The 23,943-nt window shown below is 35.3% G+C and overlaps 1 long non-coding RNA gene across 1 annotated transcript in view; it reads right to left on the bottom strand.

Annotated features, from left to right (window-relative positions):
- The window catches only part of LOC110257755, a 35,392-nt gene that overhangs the window by 5,448 nt on the left and 6,001 nt on the right, over positions 1-23,943 (bottom strand). Inside the window, exon 2 of the long non-coding RNA XR_002340710.1 lies at positions 15,722-15,767. This is a non-coding gene — a long non-coding RNA (uncharacterized LOC110257755). The remainder of the gene's footprint in view (positions 1-15,721; positions 15,768-23,943) is intronic.

A 23,943-nucleotide genomic window follows, 5' to 3' on the forward strand; every position in this document is an offset into this window, starting at 1 on the left:
TAAAAGAAAGCACTGATTTGACACATAATTAAGAGCTAAGGATTTAAACATCAGGGTTAAGTCTGTCGTTCATGCATATAGGAGCCTCGGGTAAAATTTTCATTTAAATGAGTCCCTTTCAAAATTGTATGAATGAGACAGTCTGAGGTTATGCTGTGTTAGAAAAGTAGCACTCTTTTGGTTATATCAGCTTCTCTTCAGAGGCTTTTTGTTTTTTTTCTTTGTAACTCAGCCATAGTCATTCACATACATTCATGGCAGAGTAGATGCAACAGAGACTATATGATCCACAAAGCTGAAAATATTTACTGTTTTACCTTCACAAAAAAAGTTTACTGACATCTGGGCTATGTCTTAAGAGAGGCTTTTCTAGATTCCTCTGGGCCTCTTTAAATACATGACAGGATATTATATTTAAAAAATACCGTCTCTGCATTTACAGTTCTGCATGTAATGAACAAATAAAAAGAAGAAAAGACTGAAAAATAAACAACTCTTCTAGGATCTATAATAGAGGAAAGAACATAGGGAAAAGAGCTGATGTTAAGCTTGTTGAGACAGATTGATACAGGGAGTCACAGATTAACAAAGAATGTAAAACTGGTAAAATAAGAAAAGAGAGAAAACTGAAACATATTAAATGCTTAATTAAAACTGCAAAAGGCAGAAAAATAATGAAAGGCAAAAATAGGAACAAAGAACAAGGATAGCACATAGAGAACAGTAACAAATATGGTAGATATTAATACAACTATTTAAATAATCATTTTGAATGTCAATGTTCTAAATGTAACAATTAAAAGACAGATATTTTCAGAGGGGATAAAAACACAAGACCCAATTATATGCTGTGTAAAAGAATCTCATTTTAAATATATGAACACATGTTAAATTAAAAGTAAATGGATGGAGTGAGATAGACCATGTTAAAACTAATCAAAAGAAAGCAAGAGTAGCTATACTAAATTTCAGACAGAGCATTCTTCAAAGCAAGGGAAGTTATCTGAAATAAATAAGGGCATTAGACAATGATAATGATTACAAATAATAAAGGAGTCAATTCTCCAAGACATAACAGTCTTTAATGCATATGTAAATATGTTGTGGACTTTTTAGTCATCTAAGGCAAATCCATGGAATAATAATTGATAAGCTAGAGTTTATTAAAACTTAAAACTTCTGCTCTGTGAAAGACAATGTCAAGAGAAGACAAGTCAATAAAAATAAAAAGAACACTTAAAACAACAATAAGAAAACAATGCCCCAATACAAAAAAAAAAAAAATGAACCAGGGAGTTCCCATTGTGGCTCAGCAGTAACCAACCTGACTAGTATCCATGAGGATGCAGGTTTGATCCCTGGCCTTGCTCAGTGGATTACGGATCCGGCGTTGCTGTGAGCTGTGCTGTAGGTTACAGATGCAACTTGGACCCTGCATTGCTATGGCTGTGGCTGCGGCTGGCAGCTGCAGCTCTGATTTGACCCTAGCCTGGGAACTTCCATATGCTACAGATGCAGCCCTAAAAAGCAAAAAAAAAAAAAAAAAAGCCAGACAAATGAGCATATGAAAAGATACACATCATATGTCATCAAGGAAGTGCAAGTGAAAACAATCATGAGATACAATTACACCCTATTAGAATGGCCAAAATCTAGAACTCTGGAACACCACCAAATACTAGCAAGGCCATGTAGCAACAGGAACTCTCATTCATTACTGGTGGGAATGCAAAATGGTACAGCTGCTTTGGAAGACAGTTTGGCATTTCATACAAAACTAAATATACTCTCCTTTGTCTTTTTAAGAAGTTAAGGTGCACAATTCCACTCCTTGGTATAAATTCAAAACAACAAAAACCCTAATTTGAAAAGATACATGCACCCTAATGTTTAAAGAAGCATTACTTTTAATAGTCAAGATATGGAAGCAATGTAAATGTCTATCAACATATGAATGGATAAAGATAAATTATCAAATTCTGACCTCTGGTTCCTGGTTTAACACAGGTACTAGGCTTCAAGATTTTAATTCCCAGTTTGGGTAGTAGCAACCACCTTTTACTATGCAGACAACTGTTACATAATGTTCTGTACCCAGAGGAGTCAGTATGCCTGGGGTGAAGCCTCCCTGATTCCAACCAGCACATCATTGTATCTCTGCACCAAGTCCATTGCTCAAGACACAACAATATTGTCCTGTGTGACCTAAATACATAAAAGATGAGGACATGTAAATAGGCATATGCCTTCTATTCCCCCCAGGTATGAGCTTTGTTTTAGACTGATATTTTCCAAAGAGGGTTCAAGGATCACTCGTATCAGAATTACTTAGGCTGTCTGCTTAGAATAAATATTCCTGGGCTGCACTCCAGACCTACTGTAAGGAGTGAGGTCCAGAAATCTGTATTTCACACCAATAACAGAGGTGATGCTGATGCATATTAATGTTGAAAATAGCTGTTTTGTCACATCATCTGTAATTTCAGATTTTCTCAGGAGATGGTGCTTTCTAACCATTTTTCTCTGTATTTGCATCATCGTATTAACAGTTTACTGTCAGTATCAAGGTATGGCAAATTCTGTCTCTCCATCTTCTGTTTGATAAATATACATTTTCTTAGTCTCACACATGCTATTTTCTCAAAACACACACACACAAACCATAAAATGAAGATGTTGTCCAAAGATATTAGAATGGTTAACTAGATAAGGAATTGACAATTGTTTTCTATAAAGGATCAGAGAGCAAATATTTTAGGTTTAATTGGCCATACTGTTTCTATAGCAACTACAAACTCTGTATCATGGAAATAGCCACAGACAATAAGTAAATGAATATGTATATTTGTTCCAATGATATTTTATTTATGGAAGCTGAAATTGCAATTTCAAGTAATTTTTACGCATAATGAAAGAGTATTCTTCTATTGTCTTTCGAACTTTTAAAAATGTAAAAAGCATTACAAACTCATGAGCCATATAAAAACAGAGAATGGACAGTATTTGGCCTGCTGCCTGTAGGATCCCAGATCTAGATACTTGTTATTTCTTCAGACTGAAAGCATAGTAGTTCTGAAGTTGGGCAGTCCGGGTGCAAATGCTGGCTTAAGAAAGTTTCTTAACATTTCCAAACCTTAATTTCTTTATCTGTAAAATGGAAATAATAACTGTAAAGACCTCTTAAGATTATTGTGAGACCCTCACACCATGCACAAAAACAAACTCAAAATGGCTGAAAGACTTAAATATAAGACCAGATACCATCAAACTCCTAGAAGAAAACATAGGCAAAACACTCTCTGACATCAACCTCATGAATATTTTCTCAGGTCAGTCTCCCAAAGCAATGGAAATAAGAGCAAAAATAAATCAATGGGACTTAATCAAACTGACAAGCTTTTGCATAGCAAAGGAAACCAAAAAGGAAACAAAAAGACAACTTTCAGAATGGGAGAAAATAGTTTCAAACGATGCAATGGGCAAGGGCTTAATCTCTAGAATAAACAAGCAACTTATACACCTCAACAGCAAAAAAGCCAATCAACCAATGGAAAAATGGGCAGAAGACCTGAATAGACATTTCTATAAAGAAGATATACAGATGGCCAACAAGCACATGAAAAAATTCTCAACATCCCTTATTATAGGATAAATGCAAATGAAAACTACCATGAGATACTACCTCATACCAGTCAGAATGGCCATCATTAATAAGTCCACAAATAACACGTGCTGGAGGGGGTGTGGAGAAAAGGGAACCCTCCTGCACTGTTGGTGGGAATGTAAACTGGTACAGCTACTATGGAGAACAGTTTGGAGATACCTTAGAAATCCATACATAGAACTTCCTTATGACCCTGCAATCCCACTCTTGGGCACATATCCAGACAAAACTCTACTTAAAAGAGACACATGCACCTGCATGTTCATTGCAGCCCTATTCACAATAGGCAAGACATGGAAACAACCTAAATGTCCATCAACAGAGGAGTGGATCAAGAAGATGTGGTATATATACACAATGGAATACTACTCAGCCATAAAAAAGAACGACGTAATGCCATTTGCAGCAACATGGATGGAACTAGAGAATCTCATACTGAGTGAAATGAGTCAGAAAGAGAAAGACAAATACCATATGATATCACTTATAACTGGAATCTAATATGCAGCACAAATGAACATTTCCACAGAAAAGAAAATCATGGACTTGGAGAATAGACTTGTGGCTGCCTGATGGGAGAGGGAGGGAGTGGGAGGGATCAGGAGTTTGGGGTTATCGTTACAACTTGGAGTGGATTTACAATGAGATCCTGCTGAGTGGCATTGAGAACTATGTCTAGATACTTATATCATAACAGAACAAAGGGTGGAAAAAAATGTATACATGTAAATGTATCTTGGCCCCCATGCTGTACAGCAGAAAAATAAATAAATAAATTAAAAAAAAAAGATTACTGTGAGGATAAAAGGAATTGATTTTTGAAAAGAGCTTAGAAGAGAGCTGAAAATATAGAAAGTAGCCAGTGAGCGCTATTGTTATATACTAAGACCTATCTTTGATGGTTTCCACACATTTCATTTTAACCTCAGAACAACTCTTGAATGTATTATTATACCTCTTTAAAGTATAAGGAAACTGAAGCTCTGAAAAATAAATGATTTATACAATATTACATAGCTAGTAAGCAGCAGGGCCTATATTTGGGGTCAGTCTCAAGTTTGTCTTACTTCAGAGTTCATGTTTTTGCCACTATGCTGCTCTCCTTGAGTTCATTTGTATCATGCTATGGATAAAGGCTAGAACTCTATCCAGTTATTCATTTCATAGTGCTAAAATTTCTGTCTAAAAGAATTACTGAGATTCACAATCAACATACTATTATGTGTGTTTATACAAAATAGCTTATAGAGTTCAAAAACATATGATGGTGTTACGGTTAGTTTTATATGCCAACTTATATGCTGGGTACATAGTTATTCAAATACTAATCTAGGTATTACTGTGAAAGTATATATATAGGGAGTTAACATTTTCAACCAGTTGAGCTTAAGAAAAGGAGATTACTTCAATAATATGGGTTGGAATCATCTAATCATTTTAAAGGTCTTAAGAGAAAAACTGAAGTCTCCCTGAGAAAGAAGAAAGTCTGCCTCAAGACTGCAACATCAGGTCCTGCCTTACAAACTTTGGACTTGGCAGTTCTCACAATAAAGTAAATCAAATCCTTGAAATAAATCTCTACTAGTTCTATTGTTCTGGTGATGCCTAATACAGATATACAATTTGACACATATAAAAAAAGCTAGGTATATCGTCATTTGTACATGCAACCAGGATTTCTCAGACTCTTGGATGCCTCTCACTCAGGGAAGGGGGTGGGGTAAGTGCCAGTAACAACTGCAAAAAAAGATTTTTCTGATTTTGCTCTCTCATTCTACAGCAGCATTTTTTTAATTGGGAGCAATTTTGCCTACCCAGGGGATATTTGGCAAATGTCTGGAGACATTTCTGTTTGTCACAGCTGATGGGTACAATGAACAACTAGCAGGTATAAATCAGGGATGCTACTAAACATTCAACATTGCACAGGGAAACCCACCAAAACAAAGGACTACACATCCCAAATGTCATAGGACTATGATTAAGAAAATCTGCTTCAGGGAGATGGGACTAAGATGGTGGAATAGAAGGACTGGAGCTCAACTTCCCTCCTAAAAACAACAAAATTCACAACTAAAAGCTGAACAATCTCCACCCAAATGGACCAAAAACCTTAAAAAATATATCTAATCCAGAAGAAAAAGAGGAGGACACATCAAGAGGTAGAAGGGGTGATTTCACGATATAATCAACCCCATACCTCCTGGGTGGGAAGCCCCATAGACTGGAAACTAACTGGTTCACAGAAACTCACCTACAGGAGTGAGAATTCTGAGCCCCACATCACACTCTCACGTGTGGGGATCTGGCACAGGGAGAAAGAGCCCCTGGAGCATCTGGCATTGAAGGTCAGTGGGGCTTGTGCACAGGAGCTCCATGGGACTGGGAGAAACAGAGACCCCATTCTTAAAAGGTGCACACAGACTTTCAGGTGCACTGGGTCCCAGGGCAAAGCAAATTCCCCATAGGCATCTGAGTCAAACCTGACTGCAGTACTTGGAGGACATCCTGGGAAAACAGGGGTGAACTTGGCTTATTGTGAGGGAAGGACATTGGAATCAAAGCTCTTGGGAATATTCAGCAGCCATGCCTTTCTCTGGAGGTGGCTATTTTGGGAAACTCTGGCTCCACCCATCAGTCAGCCCTGAGAAGCCCCAGGGCAAACAACAATCCAGGTGGGATCACAGCCCCACCCCTCAGGAAACAGGCTACCCAAAGACCACTTAGGCACACAGCTGCCTTTAATACCATCTAGAGACTAAGCCCCACCCACCAGAGGGATTAGAATCAACTCCACCTACCAGTGGGCAGGTATCAGCCCCTCTCATCAGGAAGCCTACAGCAAGCCTCCCATACCAACTTCAGCCACAAGGGAGGTAGACACCAGAAGTAAGAGAGGCCACAACTCTATTATCTGTAAAATGGTCACCACACCAAAAACCTATAAAAATGAGAAAACAGAGAACTATAACTCAGATGAGGGAGAAAGGAAAAACCCAAGAAAACCAGCTAAGTGATGAGATTCTCAGCCTCCAGGAAAAAGACTTTAGACTGTTGATGTGGAAGATGATGCAAGACACTGGAAATAAACTGGAGGCAAATGTGGATAACTTACAGGAAACACTGAGCAAAGACATACAAGATATAAAACTTAACCAAGAAGAGATGCAAAATACAGTAAATGAAATAAAAAATTCACTAGAAGCAGCTAACAGCAGAATAGAGGAGCAGAAGAACAAATAAGCGAGGTGGAGGACATATTAGTGGAACTTATGGATGCAGAACAGAAAAGAGAAAAAAGATTGAAAACAAATGAAGAGAGTCTCAGAGAACTCTGGGACAACGTTAAACACACCAACATCCTCATTATAGGGGTGCCAGAAGGAGAAGAGAGAGAAAAGGGGACAGAAAAAGTATTCCAAGCGATAATAGCCAAAAACTTCCCTAACATGGGAAAGGAACCACTCACTCAAATCCAGGAAGCACAACAAGTACCATATAATATAAACCCAAGGGGGAATGCCCCGAGACACATATTAGTCAAACTGACCAAAATTAAAGACAGAAACTGTTGAAAGCAGCTGGGGAAAAGAAACAAATGACGTACAAGGGAACCCCGATAAGGTTAGTGGCAGATTTTTCAGCAGAAACTCTGAAGGCCAGAAGGAAGTGGCATGGTATACTTAACGTGATGAAAGGAAAAAACCTCCAACCAAGATTACTTTACCCAGCAAGGCTCTCATTCAGATTTAAAGGAGAAATCAGAAGCTTCATAGTTAGGCAAAAGCAAAGAGAATTCAGCAACACTAAACCAGCTTTACAACAAATACTAAAGGAACTTCTCCAGGACGAAAAGAAAAGGTCACAACTGAAACAAAAATACCACGAATGACAAGGCTCACCAGTAAAGGTATATATACAGTAAAGACACGAAATCATCCACGCACAATTATGCCACCAAAATCAGAAATCGTGAGAAGAGGATGGTACAAATGCAGGACACTGGAGATGTACTTGCAGTTAAGAGACCAACGACTTAAAACAATCTCATATATACATACGCTCTTATATCAAAACTTCAGAATAACTGCAAGCCAAAATCTACAATTGATACACACACAAATAAGAAAAATCAACTCAAATACAACACTAAAGATAGTCATCAAACCAGAAGAGGAGAGAACAATAGAAGAAGGAAAGAAAAAAGAGCAACAAAAGCAAATCCAAAGCAATTAATAAAACGGCAATAAGAACATACATATCAATAATTACCTTAAATGTGAATGGACTAAATGCCCCAACCAAAAGACACAGACTGCCTGAATGGATACAAAAACAAGACCCATATATATGCTGTCTTCAAGAGACCCACTTCACTTCTAGGGACACATACAAATTGAAAGGGAGAGGATGGAAGAAAATATTTCATGCAAATGGGAATCAAAAGAAAGCTGGAGTAGCAATACTCCTATCAGACAGAATAGACTAAAATGAAGAATATTTTAAGGGACAAAGAAGGTCACTACCTAATGATCAAAGGATCAATCCAAGAAGAAGATATAACGATTTTAAATATCTACACACCCAACATAGGTTCACCACCATATGTAAGGCAACTGCTAACAACCTTAAAAGGAGAAATCAATAATAACACAATAATAGTGGGGGACTTTAATACTCCACTTACAGCAATGGACAGATCATCCAGACAGAAAATCAATAAGGAAACGCAGGCCCTGAATGAAGCATTAGACCAGATGGACTTAATAGACATTTATAAGACATTCCATCCAGAGTCAAAAGAATACACATTCTTCTCAAGTGCACATGGGACATTCTCTAAGATTGATCACATCCTGGGCTACACATCAAAACCTTGGTAACTTTAAGAAAACTGAAATCATATTAAGCATCTTTTCAGGCCACAACGCTGTACGACTAGAAATCAACAAAAAGTAAAAAACTGCAAAAAACACAAACACGGGGAGACAAAATAAAATGCTACTCAACAACAAATGGATCACTGAAGAAATCAAAGAGGAAATTAAAAAATACCTAGCAGCAAATGACAACGAAGATATGACACTCCAAAACCTATGGGATGCAGCAAAAGCCATTGTAAGAGGAACGTTTACAGCAATACAAGCCTATCTCAGGAAACAAGAAAAAGCTCAAATAAACAAGTTAACTTTATATCTAAAGCAGCTCGAAAGAGAAGAATAGCTGAGACCTAAAGTTAGTAGTAGGAAAGAAATCATAAAGATCAGAGCAGAAATCAATGAAATAGAAACAGAGAAAACCATAGAAAAGAGCAATGAAACGAAAAGCTGGTTCTTTGAAAAGATCAACAAATTTGATAAACCCCTAGCCAGTCTTATCAAGAAAAAAAGAGAGAGGTCTCAAATAAATAAAATTAGAAATAAAAAAGGAGAAGTAACAATGGACATCACAGAGATACAAAGGATCATAAGAGACTACTACATGCAACTATATGCCTATTAAATGGAAAACCCAGAAGAAATGGACAAATTCTTAGAAAAGTACAATCTTCCAAGACTAAACCAAGATGAAATAGAAAAGATGAATGGACCAATCAGAAGTACTGAAATTGAAACTGTGATTAAAAAACTTCCAACAAACAAAAGTCCAGGACCAGATGGCTTTACAGGCGAATACTATCAAACATTTAGAGAAGAGCTAATACCTCTCCTTCTGAAACTATTCCAAAAAAATTGCAGAGGAAGGGACACTCCCAAACTCATTCTATGAGGCCACCATCACCCTGATACCAAAACCAGACAAAGATACCACAAAAAAGGAAAACCACAGCCCAATTTCACTGATGAACATCGATGCAAAAATCCTCAACAAAATACTAGCAAACCGCATTCAACAATACATTAAAAGGATTGTACATCATGATCAAGTCGAATTTATCCCAGGGATGCAAGGGTTCTTCAATATCTGCAAATCAATCAGTGAGATATTAACAAACTGAAGAATAAAAACCATACGATCCTCTCAATTGACACGGAAAAAGCCTTTGACAAAATCCAACACCCATTTCTGATAAAAACCCTGCAGAAAGTGCGCATAGCAGGAAACTACCTCAACATGATAAAGGCCATATATGACAAACCCACAGTGAACCTCATTCTCAATGGGGAAAAGCTGAAAGAATTCCTGCTGAGATCAGGAACAAGACAAGGATGTCCGCTCTCACCACTACTCTTCAACATAGTTTTGGAAGTCCTAGCTATGGAAATCAGAGAAGTAAAAGAAATCAAAGGAATCCAAATTGGAAAGGAAGAAGGAAAACTATCCCTATTTGCCGATGACATGATCCTATACCTAGAGAATCCTAAAGACTCTACCAGAAACCTGTTAGAGCTCATCCATGAATTTGGCAAAGTCACAGGATACAAAATTAATACACAGAAATCGATGGCATTTCTATACACTAACCATGAAAGATCAGAAAGAGAACTTAGGGAAGCAATCCCGTTTACCGTCACATCCAAAAGAATGAAATGCCTAGGAGTAAACCTACCTAAAGAGACAAAAGACCTGTACTCTGAAAACTATAAGACACTGATGAAAGAAATCAAAGATGACACAAATAGATGGAAAGACATACCATGCTTGTGATTGGAGGAGTCCATAGTTTCAAAATGACTATACTTCCCACGGCCTCAGATGAAAAAATGGCTGCAGAAAGATATTTTAATACAGAATGAAATAAAATGAACTTTCCTCAGGCTGAACAGCCCTTGGCTTGTGGCATGATCCATTAAGAAACTTCTGGTCCCTGGGAAAAAATTATTACTTGGGGTAGGGGATATGCTTGTATTTAACCAGGTCTTGGATTACAACCTGTTTGGATACTATCAAGAAAAATCACCTCTCATGTCAAATAATTTGGTCCTAGCTGTCTTTACTTTGGTTTCTATCATACTGAGTATTCCCTTAACAGCAGTGGGAGAAACTAATTATACCTACCGGGCCTATGACCCCAATCCTCCTTTATTGAGAACTTTGGAATGGGGTGAGGCTCCAGTGCATATATATTAATGATTCCTCCTGGGTCTGGAGGATGACAGACTGCCCTATTTTAGAAAAGAAAGGACACCTTTTAATCAAATTTTAGGGTTTAAAAATTGTGCAATTTGTATTGGAAAAGAAATGTTATGTTTAACTCCTGAACTCAAATGTGCTTTTCCAGAAATTTAGATATGCCCACCAGTGAAGATTTACATTTAGTTATGGGCTGGAGTTTCACTTACTGTCAGGTGAAAACAGTTAATATGGGGATGCCTGACAGGCCTTTATGTTACTCAAAAAGACAGATACCTTCAAGAGAATGAAAAATCAAATTAATTGGAATACATGCAGGGTAACAGAGGGGGTCATACTGCTTAATGTTTCCTATGGAACTGTATGGGATTGGTCCCCTAAGGGGAAGCCGATTCCTGTCTGTACGGGCCATCAACCTCTGTGTTCTATTAATGAATTACTATCTTGGACAATCTCCAGCCAATCAGGCCAACAAAAAATAACTAAAGCCAAAAGCCCCATAAGTTGGAAAGATTCAGGACTTGTGCCTCCCTATCCTGAATTTGGTAATAGCAAGCCTCAAAGTTGACTTGTGGAAAATTCCCCTTAGCTTTGAAAATATTCGAAGATGGGATGGAAATTATACTTATGAAGAGTCGAAAAAGGAATCAATTAGTATTTTACTTTGTATTGTGTTACTCTCTATGAGTACAATTCTAGTGTAACATCATGGGAACATATTAAGAAGCATTTGCGATGTCACTTGGATGAGCTGACCCTGGATACAAAGAAACTGCAGACTAGAGTCCAGAGTATTCAAAAGGCCTCTCTACAAAATATACCTCATAAAGAGGTACTGGATAATATTCTGGAAGATTTAAAAATAATTAATCCTTTAAAATGGTTTAAAGATTTTGGTGGAGGAATAATCAGGTCATTAATAATTTTCTATTTAGTCTATAGATGCATGAAGTGAGCAATCCAAGAAGTAATGAAAAAAGAAGTTGCAAGATCTACTTTCATCCTCCTACAAAAACAAAAAGGGGGAGATGTCGGGAGATATGTTTCTACAATCTTTTCTTAGCCTCTTTGCTTCTTTTTTCTATGCTGAAAACTCCATTTTGTCCTGCTTTACTTTACCGCATATTCCTGCTTGAAAAACAGGTCACAGTGCTGGTAAATGACTTCAGCTTAAGAACAAAGACCTAAAGGCATAAGTTATTCATCTGGTCAACTGAATGAGGACATAATGCATTGGTCTAGGCATGCCAAACCTATGCAGATTGGCATGACATTTGCACAGCATGATATGTCCTCTTAAGAATAAGAGGAAGATGAGCCTCTTGGCCCCAAGGGGTTTATGAGGCGTCATTAGCAGGATATGCATTAGCAAAGAGAACCAAGGTGCAAACCTAAGCACAGTGGGTTGCCTCAGATAGGCATGCCATTTGTGGAAGCACAGTAAGGATTCTCTGGAATGCTATGCATAGATAGCTAATGCCAAGCTTCCTCAAATGCTATTGATTGTTGAATGCCTAAAGGTCAGAGTAAAACTTAACCATCTACCAGGTATGAGACTTTTAAAACAATAAAAGTCACTTTTAAAATAATTTTAAAAAATCCCCACTATATCCTGCACTTATAGCCCCCTCCTCACTTGATGTAATCCTAAAGAGCACAATAAAAGCTGTGTGGTTTCTTGAGGTGGCGCTCTTGGTCCCTGAGACCTTGAGTCCCCCAGTTCCCACCTTTAAGAAAAAAAAACAAAAAAACAAACTACAGATGTGATAAATTCAAGTAATAAAAAAAAGAAAAAAATAAAATAAAAAATAAAAAAATATAACTACAGATGTGATAAATTCATTTGAGTACTAAAAAATAAAATAAAATAAAATAAAATAAAACAAAACAGCTTTATTGAGATATAAGTTACATACCATGAAGTTTACCCATTTAAAACGTGTAATTCAAAGTTTTAGTACATTTACAGTTATGCAGACTATTATCTTTTTACAAAAGAAACCTCCAACATATTTGCAATTATCCTTTGCTCCACCACTGTCCTACTAGGCAACAGTCTGCTTTCTGTCTCTTTGGATTTGCTTGTCTGGAGATTTCATAGCAATGGACTCACACAGTATATGCCTTCTTTAAAATAATGTTTTTGAGATTTTTCCACGTTGTAGCTTATGTATCAATAGTTCATTTCTTTTTATTGCTGAAAAAATTCCATTGTATGGATACGCCAAATTTTATTTATCTATTCATCAGTTGATGTACATATGTTTTCATTTTTCTTGAGTATATACTTGGGAGTGGAATTCTTGGGTCATGTGGTAACTGTTTTAAATTTTTAAAGAACTGTCAAAATGTTTCCAAAATGCTATACCATTTTACATTCTCCCACCAGCAAAGTTTGAGGACCTCAACTTCACCTCCTTTCCAATATTTGTTATTGTTCATCTCTGTGTTTTTTTGGTTTCTTTTTCTTTTCTTTTCTTTTTTTTTTTTGCTTAACCAAATCCAAAATGTCTCATTATTAAAGTATTTGTATATGCGTGTTTTTTTTAAAAAAAGCCCCTTTTGCATATAATTTCCTGCTTCCTTTCCTTGCTGCCCCTCATCAGAGTTTAGAAATATTTAAGCATTTTATTTTGTAAATTACCCAGTCCTATAAATGTAATTAATGACATTTTAAAATGAGTTTTTAAAAATTGAGTTGAATTTTTATCAAAATCACTTGGCACTCTTACAAAAAATGAAAGATCAAGCATATTTAGCTTTGCGAGGTTTTAATGAATCACGATGACTGAAAACAAAGATATAAAAGAAAGACACTAAAATTTTATTATTACAGAAGAAAGGGAAAGACTGAATTAAATGATGAGAGCTCATGAAAAAGTTTTAATTTTGAAATTCTATAATTGAACTTTGGAATATCAGGATTTGTGATTTTTTGATGGTGCACCTATTTTTATTGGGTAAATTCATACTCTGCACTAGAATTGAATACAATAAAGAATATGATTTTGCAGCATTTAAATTTGGTGAAACATTCAAAGGTTAATAAAAAGGGCACTTGAATTTTATCATGCAAAAAACATTCGTTGAAGACAGATACTCTGTATAGAAGCAAAAGTAATATATTTAAACTGAAACAAATATACATTTCAATACAAACAAGAGAATTGGAAATAAACTCTTTTTGGAAGTAGTTTCTCTGGGATTCCCAGATACCTCATGACCTATAGACAATATTTTCTTCATTAAAATGATCATTGCCTGATGAGTAGAATCAACTTACATTATAAAAATTTTCAAATTTTTTGGTCAAAAAATGAAACTTTGAAAAACATTTCAGAGAAAAGAGAGTATTTTAAAACATTTTTCCCCCAAGTAGCATAATACTACAGACAGATGGGGCAAAGGATCTGATTAAAATATATGAATTATCAAGAATAAATATTCTGTAATGTTCTTTTTCGATGTTCAGGTAAATTATATATTTTTTTAAATGTTGCTTTAGTTGACAGAGATACATGCTATTTTCTTTTTGAAAAAAATTTCACTTTTGAGGATAGTTTTTGAATAAAACTATTTTATAGGTCTAGCAACATATTAAAATGAATTTGTCATAATTTTAATTATTTTGGCACTCCCTTTCACTTTCTAAAGTCACACAGTTTGGACTGTATGTTATAAATCTGATGTTCACTCTATCCTTTGGTGCATCAAACTCACCTGCTTGTTAAACAAATGCAGATTTTGAAAATGGAATGAGACTCTTTTGGAGTGGCCAGGAATCTGAATTTTTTTAACTCTGATGATTATTAAACATACTAAATTTGTAAAGGTGCTTTAGTAATGAAACCCTATTTCTATGTCCAAACAACCCATAAACCAAGAGAAAAAAAGTAAAAGAAGCTCAGTGGGGATAGCAGCAGGGAAATGGTCTAGCCCTTTGACAGCTGGTGTACAAAAGAAAGCAATATTATTCATTGTAGTATAGACAGTACATTTTTATTAAGAAATATCTTCATTTTCTTCTTCTTATAAAAACAATTCATTTTCCTCATAGAAAATCAGAAAATACAAACAAGTAAGAATAAACATCCATACTACCTCCATCTGAAGAAAATTATTCTTGAAACCATGACCAATTTTATTTTCAAATTTTTCACCTTGGAAATTCCTTTAAATTATACTACTCATTACATCTTAATTTCAAAGATTTTCTATTTTTGTTTTGAGAGGAATAGGTCTAGTGTAGCCATACAAAGAAAAATTGTGTGCATGTAGATACAATGGCTATTATCTTGTTGGCTGAACATTATAACACTCAGTGGCTTGCGCTTGTGGAGTTTGACTGGGTTCAAATTCTGGCTCTATTACTTTCCTGCTGAGTGATCTTAGTTATTTAAGCCGTCTGTGTTTCAGTTTGTTCAGCTGTGAGAGGAAGTTAATAACAGTATCTACTTCATATTGTTCTAAGCATTAAATATAGTACAGAGAAAGGAACTGGCATATTGTGAGCACTTGATAAATGTTAGGTATTATTATTTTGAGCTATGTGATTACATAAATATCATCTGTTTTAGCTCTGTGAAGGATAAGACTCAATCTTCTTTGAAGATTAACTTCTATATGTCTCCTCTGGAGGCCAATTAACTCTCAGTGCCAGCAGTGGAGATTTGACAGATATTACGTTTCTTCCACATAAGTAATTTTTCTATTGTTTTTTTTTTTTTCTTTCTTTCTTTCTTTCTTTAACTTAAATTTCCTACCAACTTCCCAGGACCAGGTTTCATCTTGGAATTTAACATCACAACCTGCACTTGCAGGCCATCACCCTTACTTATTGCCCCACACCAGTTAATTTTCCTTTAATGGCCTATTGCATAGGCAAACGCAAACACACACTGAACACAGAGACAAGGACAACTTCTTCTTATCTAGTATTCAATAAAGTAGCAATCTCAGTCTAAAAAGAAGCAGACTATTTACTTAGCTTCATGTTGTTGGGAGTCTTCAGAATTGGAATGTTCTTACACTGAAAAAAGAAAAAATAATCTCATGTAATCAACCCTTTGGCAAATTAGTCCATCTGAAACTGACAGCACTTATGACTTGGACCTAGCCAGAACCCAGATTAGGACTTGAACCCACAATTTTTAAATTAGAATCACTCACCCTGTGTCTGAACTTACCGAGGTTCAGGTTCTTTATGCCTCCTCACAACAGGAACTCAGGGAGAGACAAAGTGATAGGCAAGAAGTACATTTATTAAGATGTGAGAGATGCAAGCAGGCTCTGCCCTAAGGATTAGGTGGGCTAAAGTTTTAAAATCCAAGGGGTGTATGGGTGGGAAAAGATTGACTCTTCCTCTTTCTTTGAGTATTAGCTCCTCCTTCATATCTGGTAAGAGAGAATTTGACCCTATAAATTCAAACTAGGACTGTCAAGGTGCTTATTCAAATCAGCAGAAGGGTGGTCCTTAAACTCTTGCCCTTGGTCTGAACCTGAATATAGGCCTCACTCCATCCCCAACCCAATGACCTGAGGTATATGTTGTGCCTCCACTAGTCTAGCAAGCCTGCATCATTCTAAATAATTTCTTGAGCAATTATTATCTTACAGTGATATCCCAAAGTTCCCTAAGTTTCCCTCCTCTCTATATTATGGTCCCTTATTGGGACTTCTACAACTACCTGTGTAACTATCCTACTCCATCCCTATCACATCTTCATTAATTTACATGGTCTTAGCTTTTTATTTTTCAAATTATATTTAGGCATTCTATGATACAATTATGTCTGAAGCCAGAATTTTCTTTATATCATGTGAGATGGTGAATATTTATGTGTATGACTATTAAATAAGAGACTACCAATTTTACAGGTCCTAAGCCCTCTTGCTCTAGTAAAAATTATAATTAGTCATTTAAAAATATTATGATAGAATATATGATCATTTTTAATTATTCATACATAGATTTCTGACTTCTTTTCAAATACATCATTATTATTTCTAATGTCAATTTTGTCAAATAAAAAAAAAACCCAGAATTAGGTAATGGAAGATTTTATTCGAAAGGATTACCACAAGAGGTGACTATTGCAATAGAGAGAACATTTCAATTGTGAGATTGGCAAACTTCTCAAAGGTAAGGTAGAAAGAAATTTTCCTACACTGGGAAGGATAAACAAGGCTGGAAAAAAACAAACCAAAAAGAGGGAGTGGGCAACAGGAGTGAATAAGTGGCTTAACTGACAGTTGAGCAAGATATATTTTTCCTTGCAGCTGGCTAATGCTATGGAGCCATTAAGGAGGAGCTGTTCCACATTCTGATGCTGGCTCAGGCTGAGGGTGGGTTCAAAGTTCAGGGATGTGGAGAAGGGTAGAAATCTGAAAGTTTGGTCAAGTCAAGTTAGTGGAGAAGGGTAGAAATCTGAAAGTTTGGTCAAGTCAAGTTAGTGAGATTTAGTCCAGATTGGTCAATAGGGACAAACAATCTAGCAAATCATTTTTTGAGGCAAAGAATGGGAATTTGGAAGGTCATTGTTGAGCCCTGTCATAGGTAAACAATGGGGTCATCTACCAGTCTTATCTAAGTTCTTTGCAGTTAGCTATTTCCTGAAACACAAAAGGGTGTGTGTGTGTGTGTGTGCGTGTGTGTGTGTGTGTGTGTGGTGGGGGAGGGGTTCTTAAGACACTGTTTTCCAGAACACGAAGCTCTATTGAAGTTTAACATTTCTAGTTTGTATATTAAGGACATTTTCCTTGGTAAATACCTAATGCCTAGAGGGCTCAGTCACATTTACTTATAGTATTGCTTCTTTTATAAAGCACATATATGGTTAATAGGGTGGTGGAGTGGGGAAAATCCACACTTGGCCAATGGGATTTTGACAGAACAGTGCTTTTAGTGTGTTGGCAATTTTCACTTCTGTACAAGCTCCTGTTTTGTTTTGTTTTTCCCTTTTCCTAAAATTTTGTTTTATTTTTCTTTTTTGATTTTTAATATAATGTTTCATGTATCAAAGTATACTATAAACATACTTAAATATTAAATAATACTGAAAGTTTTGGGGTTTTTTTTTTTTTTTTTTTTTTTGCTTTTTTAGGGCCGCACCCATGGCATATGGAGGTTCCCAGTCTAGGGTTCAAATGGGAGCTGTAGCTGCCAGCCTACAGCATAGACACAGCAACACAGGATTCAAGCTGTGTCCACAACCTACACCACATCTCAGGGCAACACCGGATCCTTAATCCACTGAGCAAGGCCAGGGATCAAACCCTCGTCATCATGGTTCCTAGTCAGATTCATTTCTGCTGTGTCACAACGGGAACTCCTGAAAGGTTTTTAATGAAATACGGTAGCCCGTTGTTCTAAAATCTTCCTGGCTCTAATCTCCAGAGGCAAATATTTTTAATTCTTATAGTAGCCTAAATATAGAAAAATCCCATCCTTGGTTCATTAATTTTAAATATTTTTCAGGTAATCGCTATTGTCTTCCTATTAAAATAATGATTTAGTTATCTTGTATTTCCCCTGCCTTCCCAATTGACCCTCTTCCTTCCTACCAATACATGTAAATCACTATATTACTTAAATAATTAATCAGCATGTTCATAATTATTACTATATAAATATTCACTGGATAGCCAAGTCTCATCATCAGATATGTTTATGTACATCTTTCATATTTTCAGGCTATTGTTAGTTTTTTCCCTTGTATAATTTCCCAGATGTTCTTAATTCTTTCTATATGCACCATCACATTATCTACCACAGCATCTCCTCTACTGAGTTTAATTTTCCTGAATACCTCCTTCCTGGGACCTCCATCATTTTGCTCTAATCTGAACAGACTGCTTTGCAGGGTTGTCATACAGTTGCTACCATGAGACTAATGTTCACAGCAGTCTTTAGTAAGACTAAGACTTATGAGTCCCTAAACTCAGGACTGACAATTACCTGGCATACAGCTGTAGGGCAGAGTAACCAGACTTCCTCTTGATTGTTTGAGAATCCATTCTTAGTAGTCAGTGTCAGGCAATATTGGTTGTTAAGTATTTTTAACACCATATATTAAGGAACTCAATATCTTGTTCCTTCTTACTGTGTAGTCCTATCTTGCTGGCAAACATGTTTTTATGATAGATTTTCTAAGCACCTCCCTATTTCTCACCCTTGATCTCTACTATAAATACTTTTTCCAGGTTCTGAACTTTTCTGGGGTTCTATATAAACATATTAGTTTGCCTATATTACAACAATTTTTCATTGTATGCTGTACATTGATGTTCCTTCATTATCTTTGTCTTTTGTGATTTGTACAATTTTAATTTAATTTTAACTTTAATTATTAAAACATGACTGCAATGCAAAAAGCTGTTAAAACATAAATGATATTGACCTCAATTTAGAAGAAAAAAATTTGTAAAAATTGTCCTATAGATTCTTGCTTTAAAAAGCCCTTTGACATTAAAGCTGGTTTTTCCTTTATGGGTTTAAGCCAAATAAAATTACTAAAAGTAATCTGACAGGAAAATCCTCTGAACAGAAATTTATTATTTAAACATAAAACATTTTAACAGAATTGGAAATAACTTAGATCAAATCTCAGGTTAAAACTGGATACCGATTGTCTAGAAGGCATTATATCTATTATACAGACAGGGAAAATATTTCAGGAACATTACATCTCAATGCTTGGTTTATAACCCAGAAAAGAACAACTTCAGGAAGATTTCTAAGGCTTCCAGGAAAAGTAAACAACATAGCTTTGATAAAAGCAAATCTCAAAATATTGTCAGTACAATACACAAAATATAATTCTACTTACTGAATAGATATTAGAAAATGTTATTTACACTTTATTTGGAAATTATACTAAGATATTCTTAAAATTTGAGTTTTTGTAGAGTTGTGCTTTTTTGTGTGTTTGTTTTTTTTGGGTTTTTTTTGTTGCTGTTGTTTGTAGAAAGGAGACCAGTTGGTAAAGAACGTTGTCCTTGGGTCTAAAAGAATCTTAGTTTTCATTAGAAGTTGATTAGCCAAATTAGGGAGGAAATAAATGTGAAAATGGAACAGGTCTACCTACATAAGGACTCTGTTAGGAAGAATAAAATTTTAAAAAACCCTTAAAATAGGTACAAATAGGTGTAGATAATGCATTCCACTATTGAATGTGATAATCCATCTCCATTTTAAAGTTTTTCTAATATCTAATCAGTAAGTGGAATTATATTTTGCATATTGTATTGACAGTATTTTTAAATTTGCTTTTACCAGAGCTATGCTGTTTACTTCATAATTTTAACCTCATGAGTTTTCAGACACACAGCACTCAAAAAAGTTAGCTGCTATCATAATAATGACTATTACCATTATTATTATTAATTTTTATTTTTTCTGCATCTCTAAATATCTATGAGTGTTAAGTATACTAAGTAAATAAGTGAAAAAATAGTAATGCGCTTTAGCACTAAGAAACAAATGAGTAAATTGTTTAATAAGGAAGTAGATTTTGTTTTAATTTCTAACTTATATTTAAATTAGAAAAGATTCATAGGGAAAAGAGAGACAAAACTAAAAGTTGGTGAAAGTTATAAAGAATATGCTTCAGAAAGCATTTTTAGAATGTACTTTGTCCTTCCTTTTTTACCAAAATGAAGTTGAGGTTTCAATGTCACTTTAATAGCAATCCCTCCTAAATATATATCATTTGATAATGGCTTTGGGAATGCTCATGAGACTATACAGACTTGAAAATCAAAGAGCTTCTGATAAACAAGGCTCCATTTGAGTTGCAAGTGAGAGCTTAAATGATAGTAAACAGAAGTTAGAGATTAGATGAAGAGAAATGTGAATATAGATTTTTAAAAACTGTGACTTTAAAATGTGTTAATCTTCTGGAACCAAAAAAAAAAAATGTGGAAGGTTTCAAATGTGGAAGAGTTTCAAAATGTAAACATGACCTTAGAAAAAATATAGAAAATTTCCATCACTCGAGGGAACATTTTTATTTCTGCATTTAGTAAATCCCAACACCCATAGGCAAACACTATCCTTATTTCTAACAGCAAGGATAGGTTTTACCTGTTCTTGAACTTAATAAAAGTTGGATCATACAGTATGCCCAATTTTATACCTTGCTTTTTTTCCCTCAGAATAATGTTTTCACATTCATCCATGCTTTGGCATCTATCAGTAGTTCACATTTTTTTTTTTCCAAATAGTAATGCATTGTATGAAAATCAATAATCTGTTTATCTATTGTTCTGAGTAAATAACTAGAAATAGAACTGCTGGGTCATAAGGTAGGCATATGTTTAACTTTACAAGTAATTGCTGAAATCTTTTCCAAAGTGAATGCAAAATTTTCCAGTCCCACCAGCAATATGAGATAGTTCCAATTAATCCACATCATCTTAAATATTTGGTAATGGTTGGCCTTTTTTTTCTTTTTAATTCTTTTTATGGCCATACCTGTGGCATATGGAATTTACCAGGCCAGGGGTAGGATCACAGCTGCAGCTGGGGCCTACACCACAGACATGTCAACACCAAATCTGAGCCATATCCACAACCTATGTCTGCAGCTTATGGCAATGCTGGATCCTTAAATCAATGTGCAAAGCTGGGAATCCAATCCACATCCTCACAGAGATAACATCAGGTCCTTAACCCACTGAGCCACAACAGGAAATTCCTGGTGGGCCTTTTAAATTTTAGACATTTTAGTAGGCATGAAATGATATCTTATGTTGGTTTTCATTTGCATTTAGCTGCTAAATAATGATATTATGCACATTTTCATATTTTTAGTGACTATTTTATATCTTCTTTTCAAAGTGTCTATCTAGTCTTTTAGCCATCTTTTTCAGGGTTTTTCTTTTGGTTATTATTGAGTTACAAGAATTCCTTACATAACGGAATAAATTCTTTGTCTTAGATATGTATTGCAATTTCTTTTTCTTTTGCTCTTTCTTTCTTTCTTTCTTTCTTTCTTCTTTTTTTTTTTTTTTTCTTTTTTTTTCTTTTTAGGGCTGCACCACAGCATATGGCAGTTCCCAGGATAGGGGTCAAATAGGAGCTACAGCTGCTGGCCTATACCACAGCTACAACAACTCAGGATCCAAGCCACATCTGCGACCTACATCACAGCTCATGGCAATGCCAGATCCCCAGCCCACTTAGCGAGGCCAGAGATCAAACTCAAATCCTCATGGATCAATTGTTATCTGCTGAGCCACAAAGGGAACTCCACAATTTCTTTTTTAATCTGTGGTTTGCCTATTCATTTTTTAAAACTTTTTAAAATGGAGGTATAAATTGACATTTGACATTATGTTGGTTTCAGGCATACAATATATTGATTGATATTTGTATACTTTGCAAAATGATCACCACAATAAATCTAGTTAATATCTGTTACCTTACATAGTTAAAAAATGAAAAATTTAAGTTCTACTCTTTTAGCAACTTTAGACTATGCAATATAGTATTATTAACTACAGTCACTGTGCTACATATTACATCCTCATGATTTATTTATTTTATAACTGGAAGTTTATAACTTTTTTTACCCATTTTACCCAACCCCCACCGTCACCTATGGCAAACACCACCAATCTGTTCTCTGTAATTATGATCTTGTTATTTGGTTTTGGTATTTAGATTCCACATATAAGTGGGATCATTGGTCTTTCTCTTTCTGACATATTTCACTTGGTATAATGGCTTCAAGGCCCATCCATGTTGTAGATAATGGCAAGATTTCATTCCTCCTTGTGGCTGAATAACATTCGTGTGTGTGTGTGTGTGTGTGTGTGTGTGTGTGTGTGTGTGTGTGTAAATATATATAAACATACACATCACATTTTCTTTATCGGCTCATCCATTGATGGACTCACAGGTTGTTTCTAAATTGCTGCTTGTCTGGGGCAATGCATATAAGTTAGAGTAAATGATACACTAGCCAAAAGCTTGGGAGGAAAAGCTAAGGAATGAGATGTTTTGCTGAATAAGTGCTTTGAAAAGTTCTGATACATCCCTGGGAATCTTGAAGGACACACATGCCCAGGGCTATGTATATGCTCATTGCAAGTCTAGGAAAATATTAAGCTTCCACCTCTGCTTATCCAAAAAAACTAAAAGCAAGGACCTGAACATATACATACAGTCTTGCTCATAACAGCATTACTCACAATAGCCAAAAGGAAGATGTGATCCAAGTGTCCACTGATGGCTAAATTGATAAAATGTGATATGTGCATATAATCAAACATTGTGAGTGTTAAAAAATAGAAATTATGACCTATGATACAATATGAATAAACCTTGGAGATCTTATGCTAAGTGAAGTATGCAAGTGACAAAAAGAACAAATATTTTATGATTCCATTTTTATGAGGTACACTGGTTAGTCAAAGTCATAGAAACAGAAAGTTGATAGATGCTTGGCAAGGTCTGGTCAGAGGGAGAAATGAGTTTCCATGTGGGAAAGGAAAAAGTTCTTGATAAAAATGTTATTAATGGTTATACAACAATATAAATATACTTAATGCTACTGAACTGTGCACTTAAAAATGATTAAAATGTGAAATTTTTGTTATATATATACAACCACAATTTATAAAAAACCTCAAGAAGTCCCTCTTTCTAGAGCCTTCCCTGATGAAGTCCACAAATTCTGGTTTTTCTGTTACTCCTCATCCATGAGCATTTTATACTCTACATTAAATTAAATTGCAACAATTGAATGATACTTTATAAATGCTCTTAACCTTTAAAATGTGTTCCAGTACATGTGCTTTGTGATTCATTATATAGGCTTTGAAATTACATGACTCCCACAGTCAAGTACATAAGGTGAGCACTCAGGTTTGTTGCTGTAATATGAAAAGTTGATATTTTGTATACATTTAAAAGTATTTAAATTTCCAAATGCTTCAAAGCATCAGGAAGGAATTGTAGATAATGATTATTTTGAAGATTCTAGGGAAGGAATGCTAATTCAATACATTCAGTTATAAATATCTAAATATCTCCATACTCAAAAGTAAAAATTTATTAATTGAAAGCTGCAAATCTCACACCTGAATTGATAACAACTATCAGGGCACTGTTGAATTACAATCTTACTTATTTCACTATGAATCTTTCTTCTTAAATTTACAAAGTACATCATGACTATCCCAAAACAGATCAGTGCCAA

Source organism: Sus scrofa, chromosome X, assembly GCF_000003025.6.
Source record: "Sus scrofa isolate TJ Tabasco breed Duroc chromosome X, Sscrofa11.1, whole genome shotgun sequence".
Classification (NCBI taxonomy): domain Eukaryota; kingdom Metazoa; phylum Chordata; class Mammalia; order Artiodactyla; family Suidae; genus Sus; species Sus scrofa.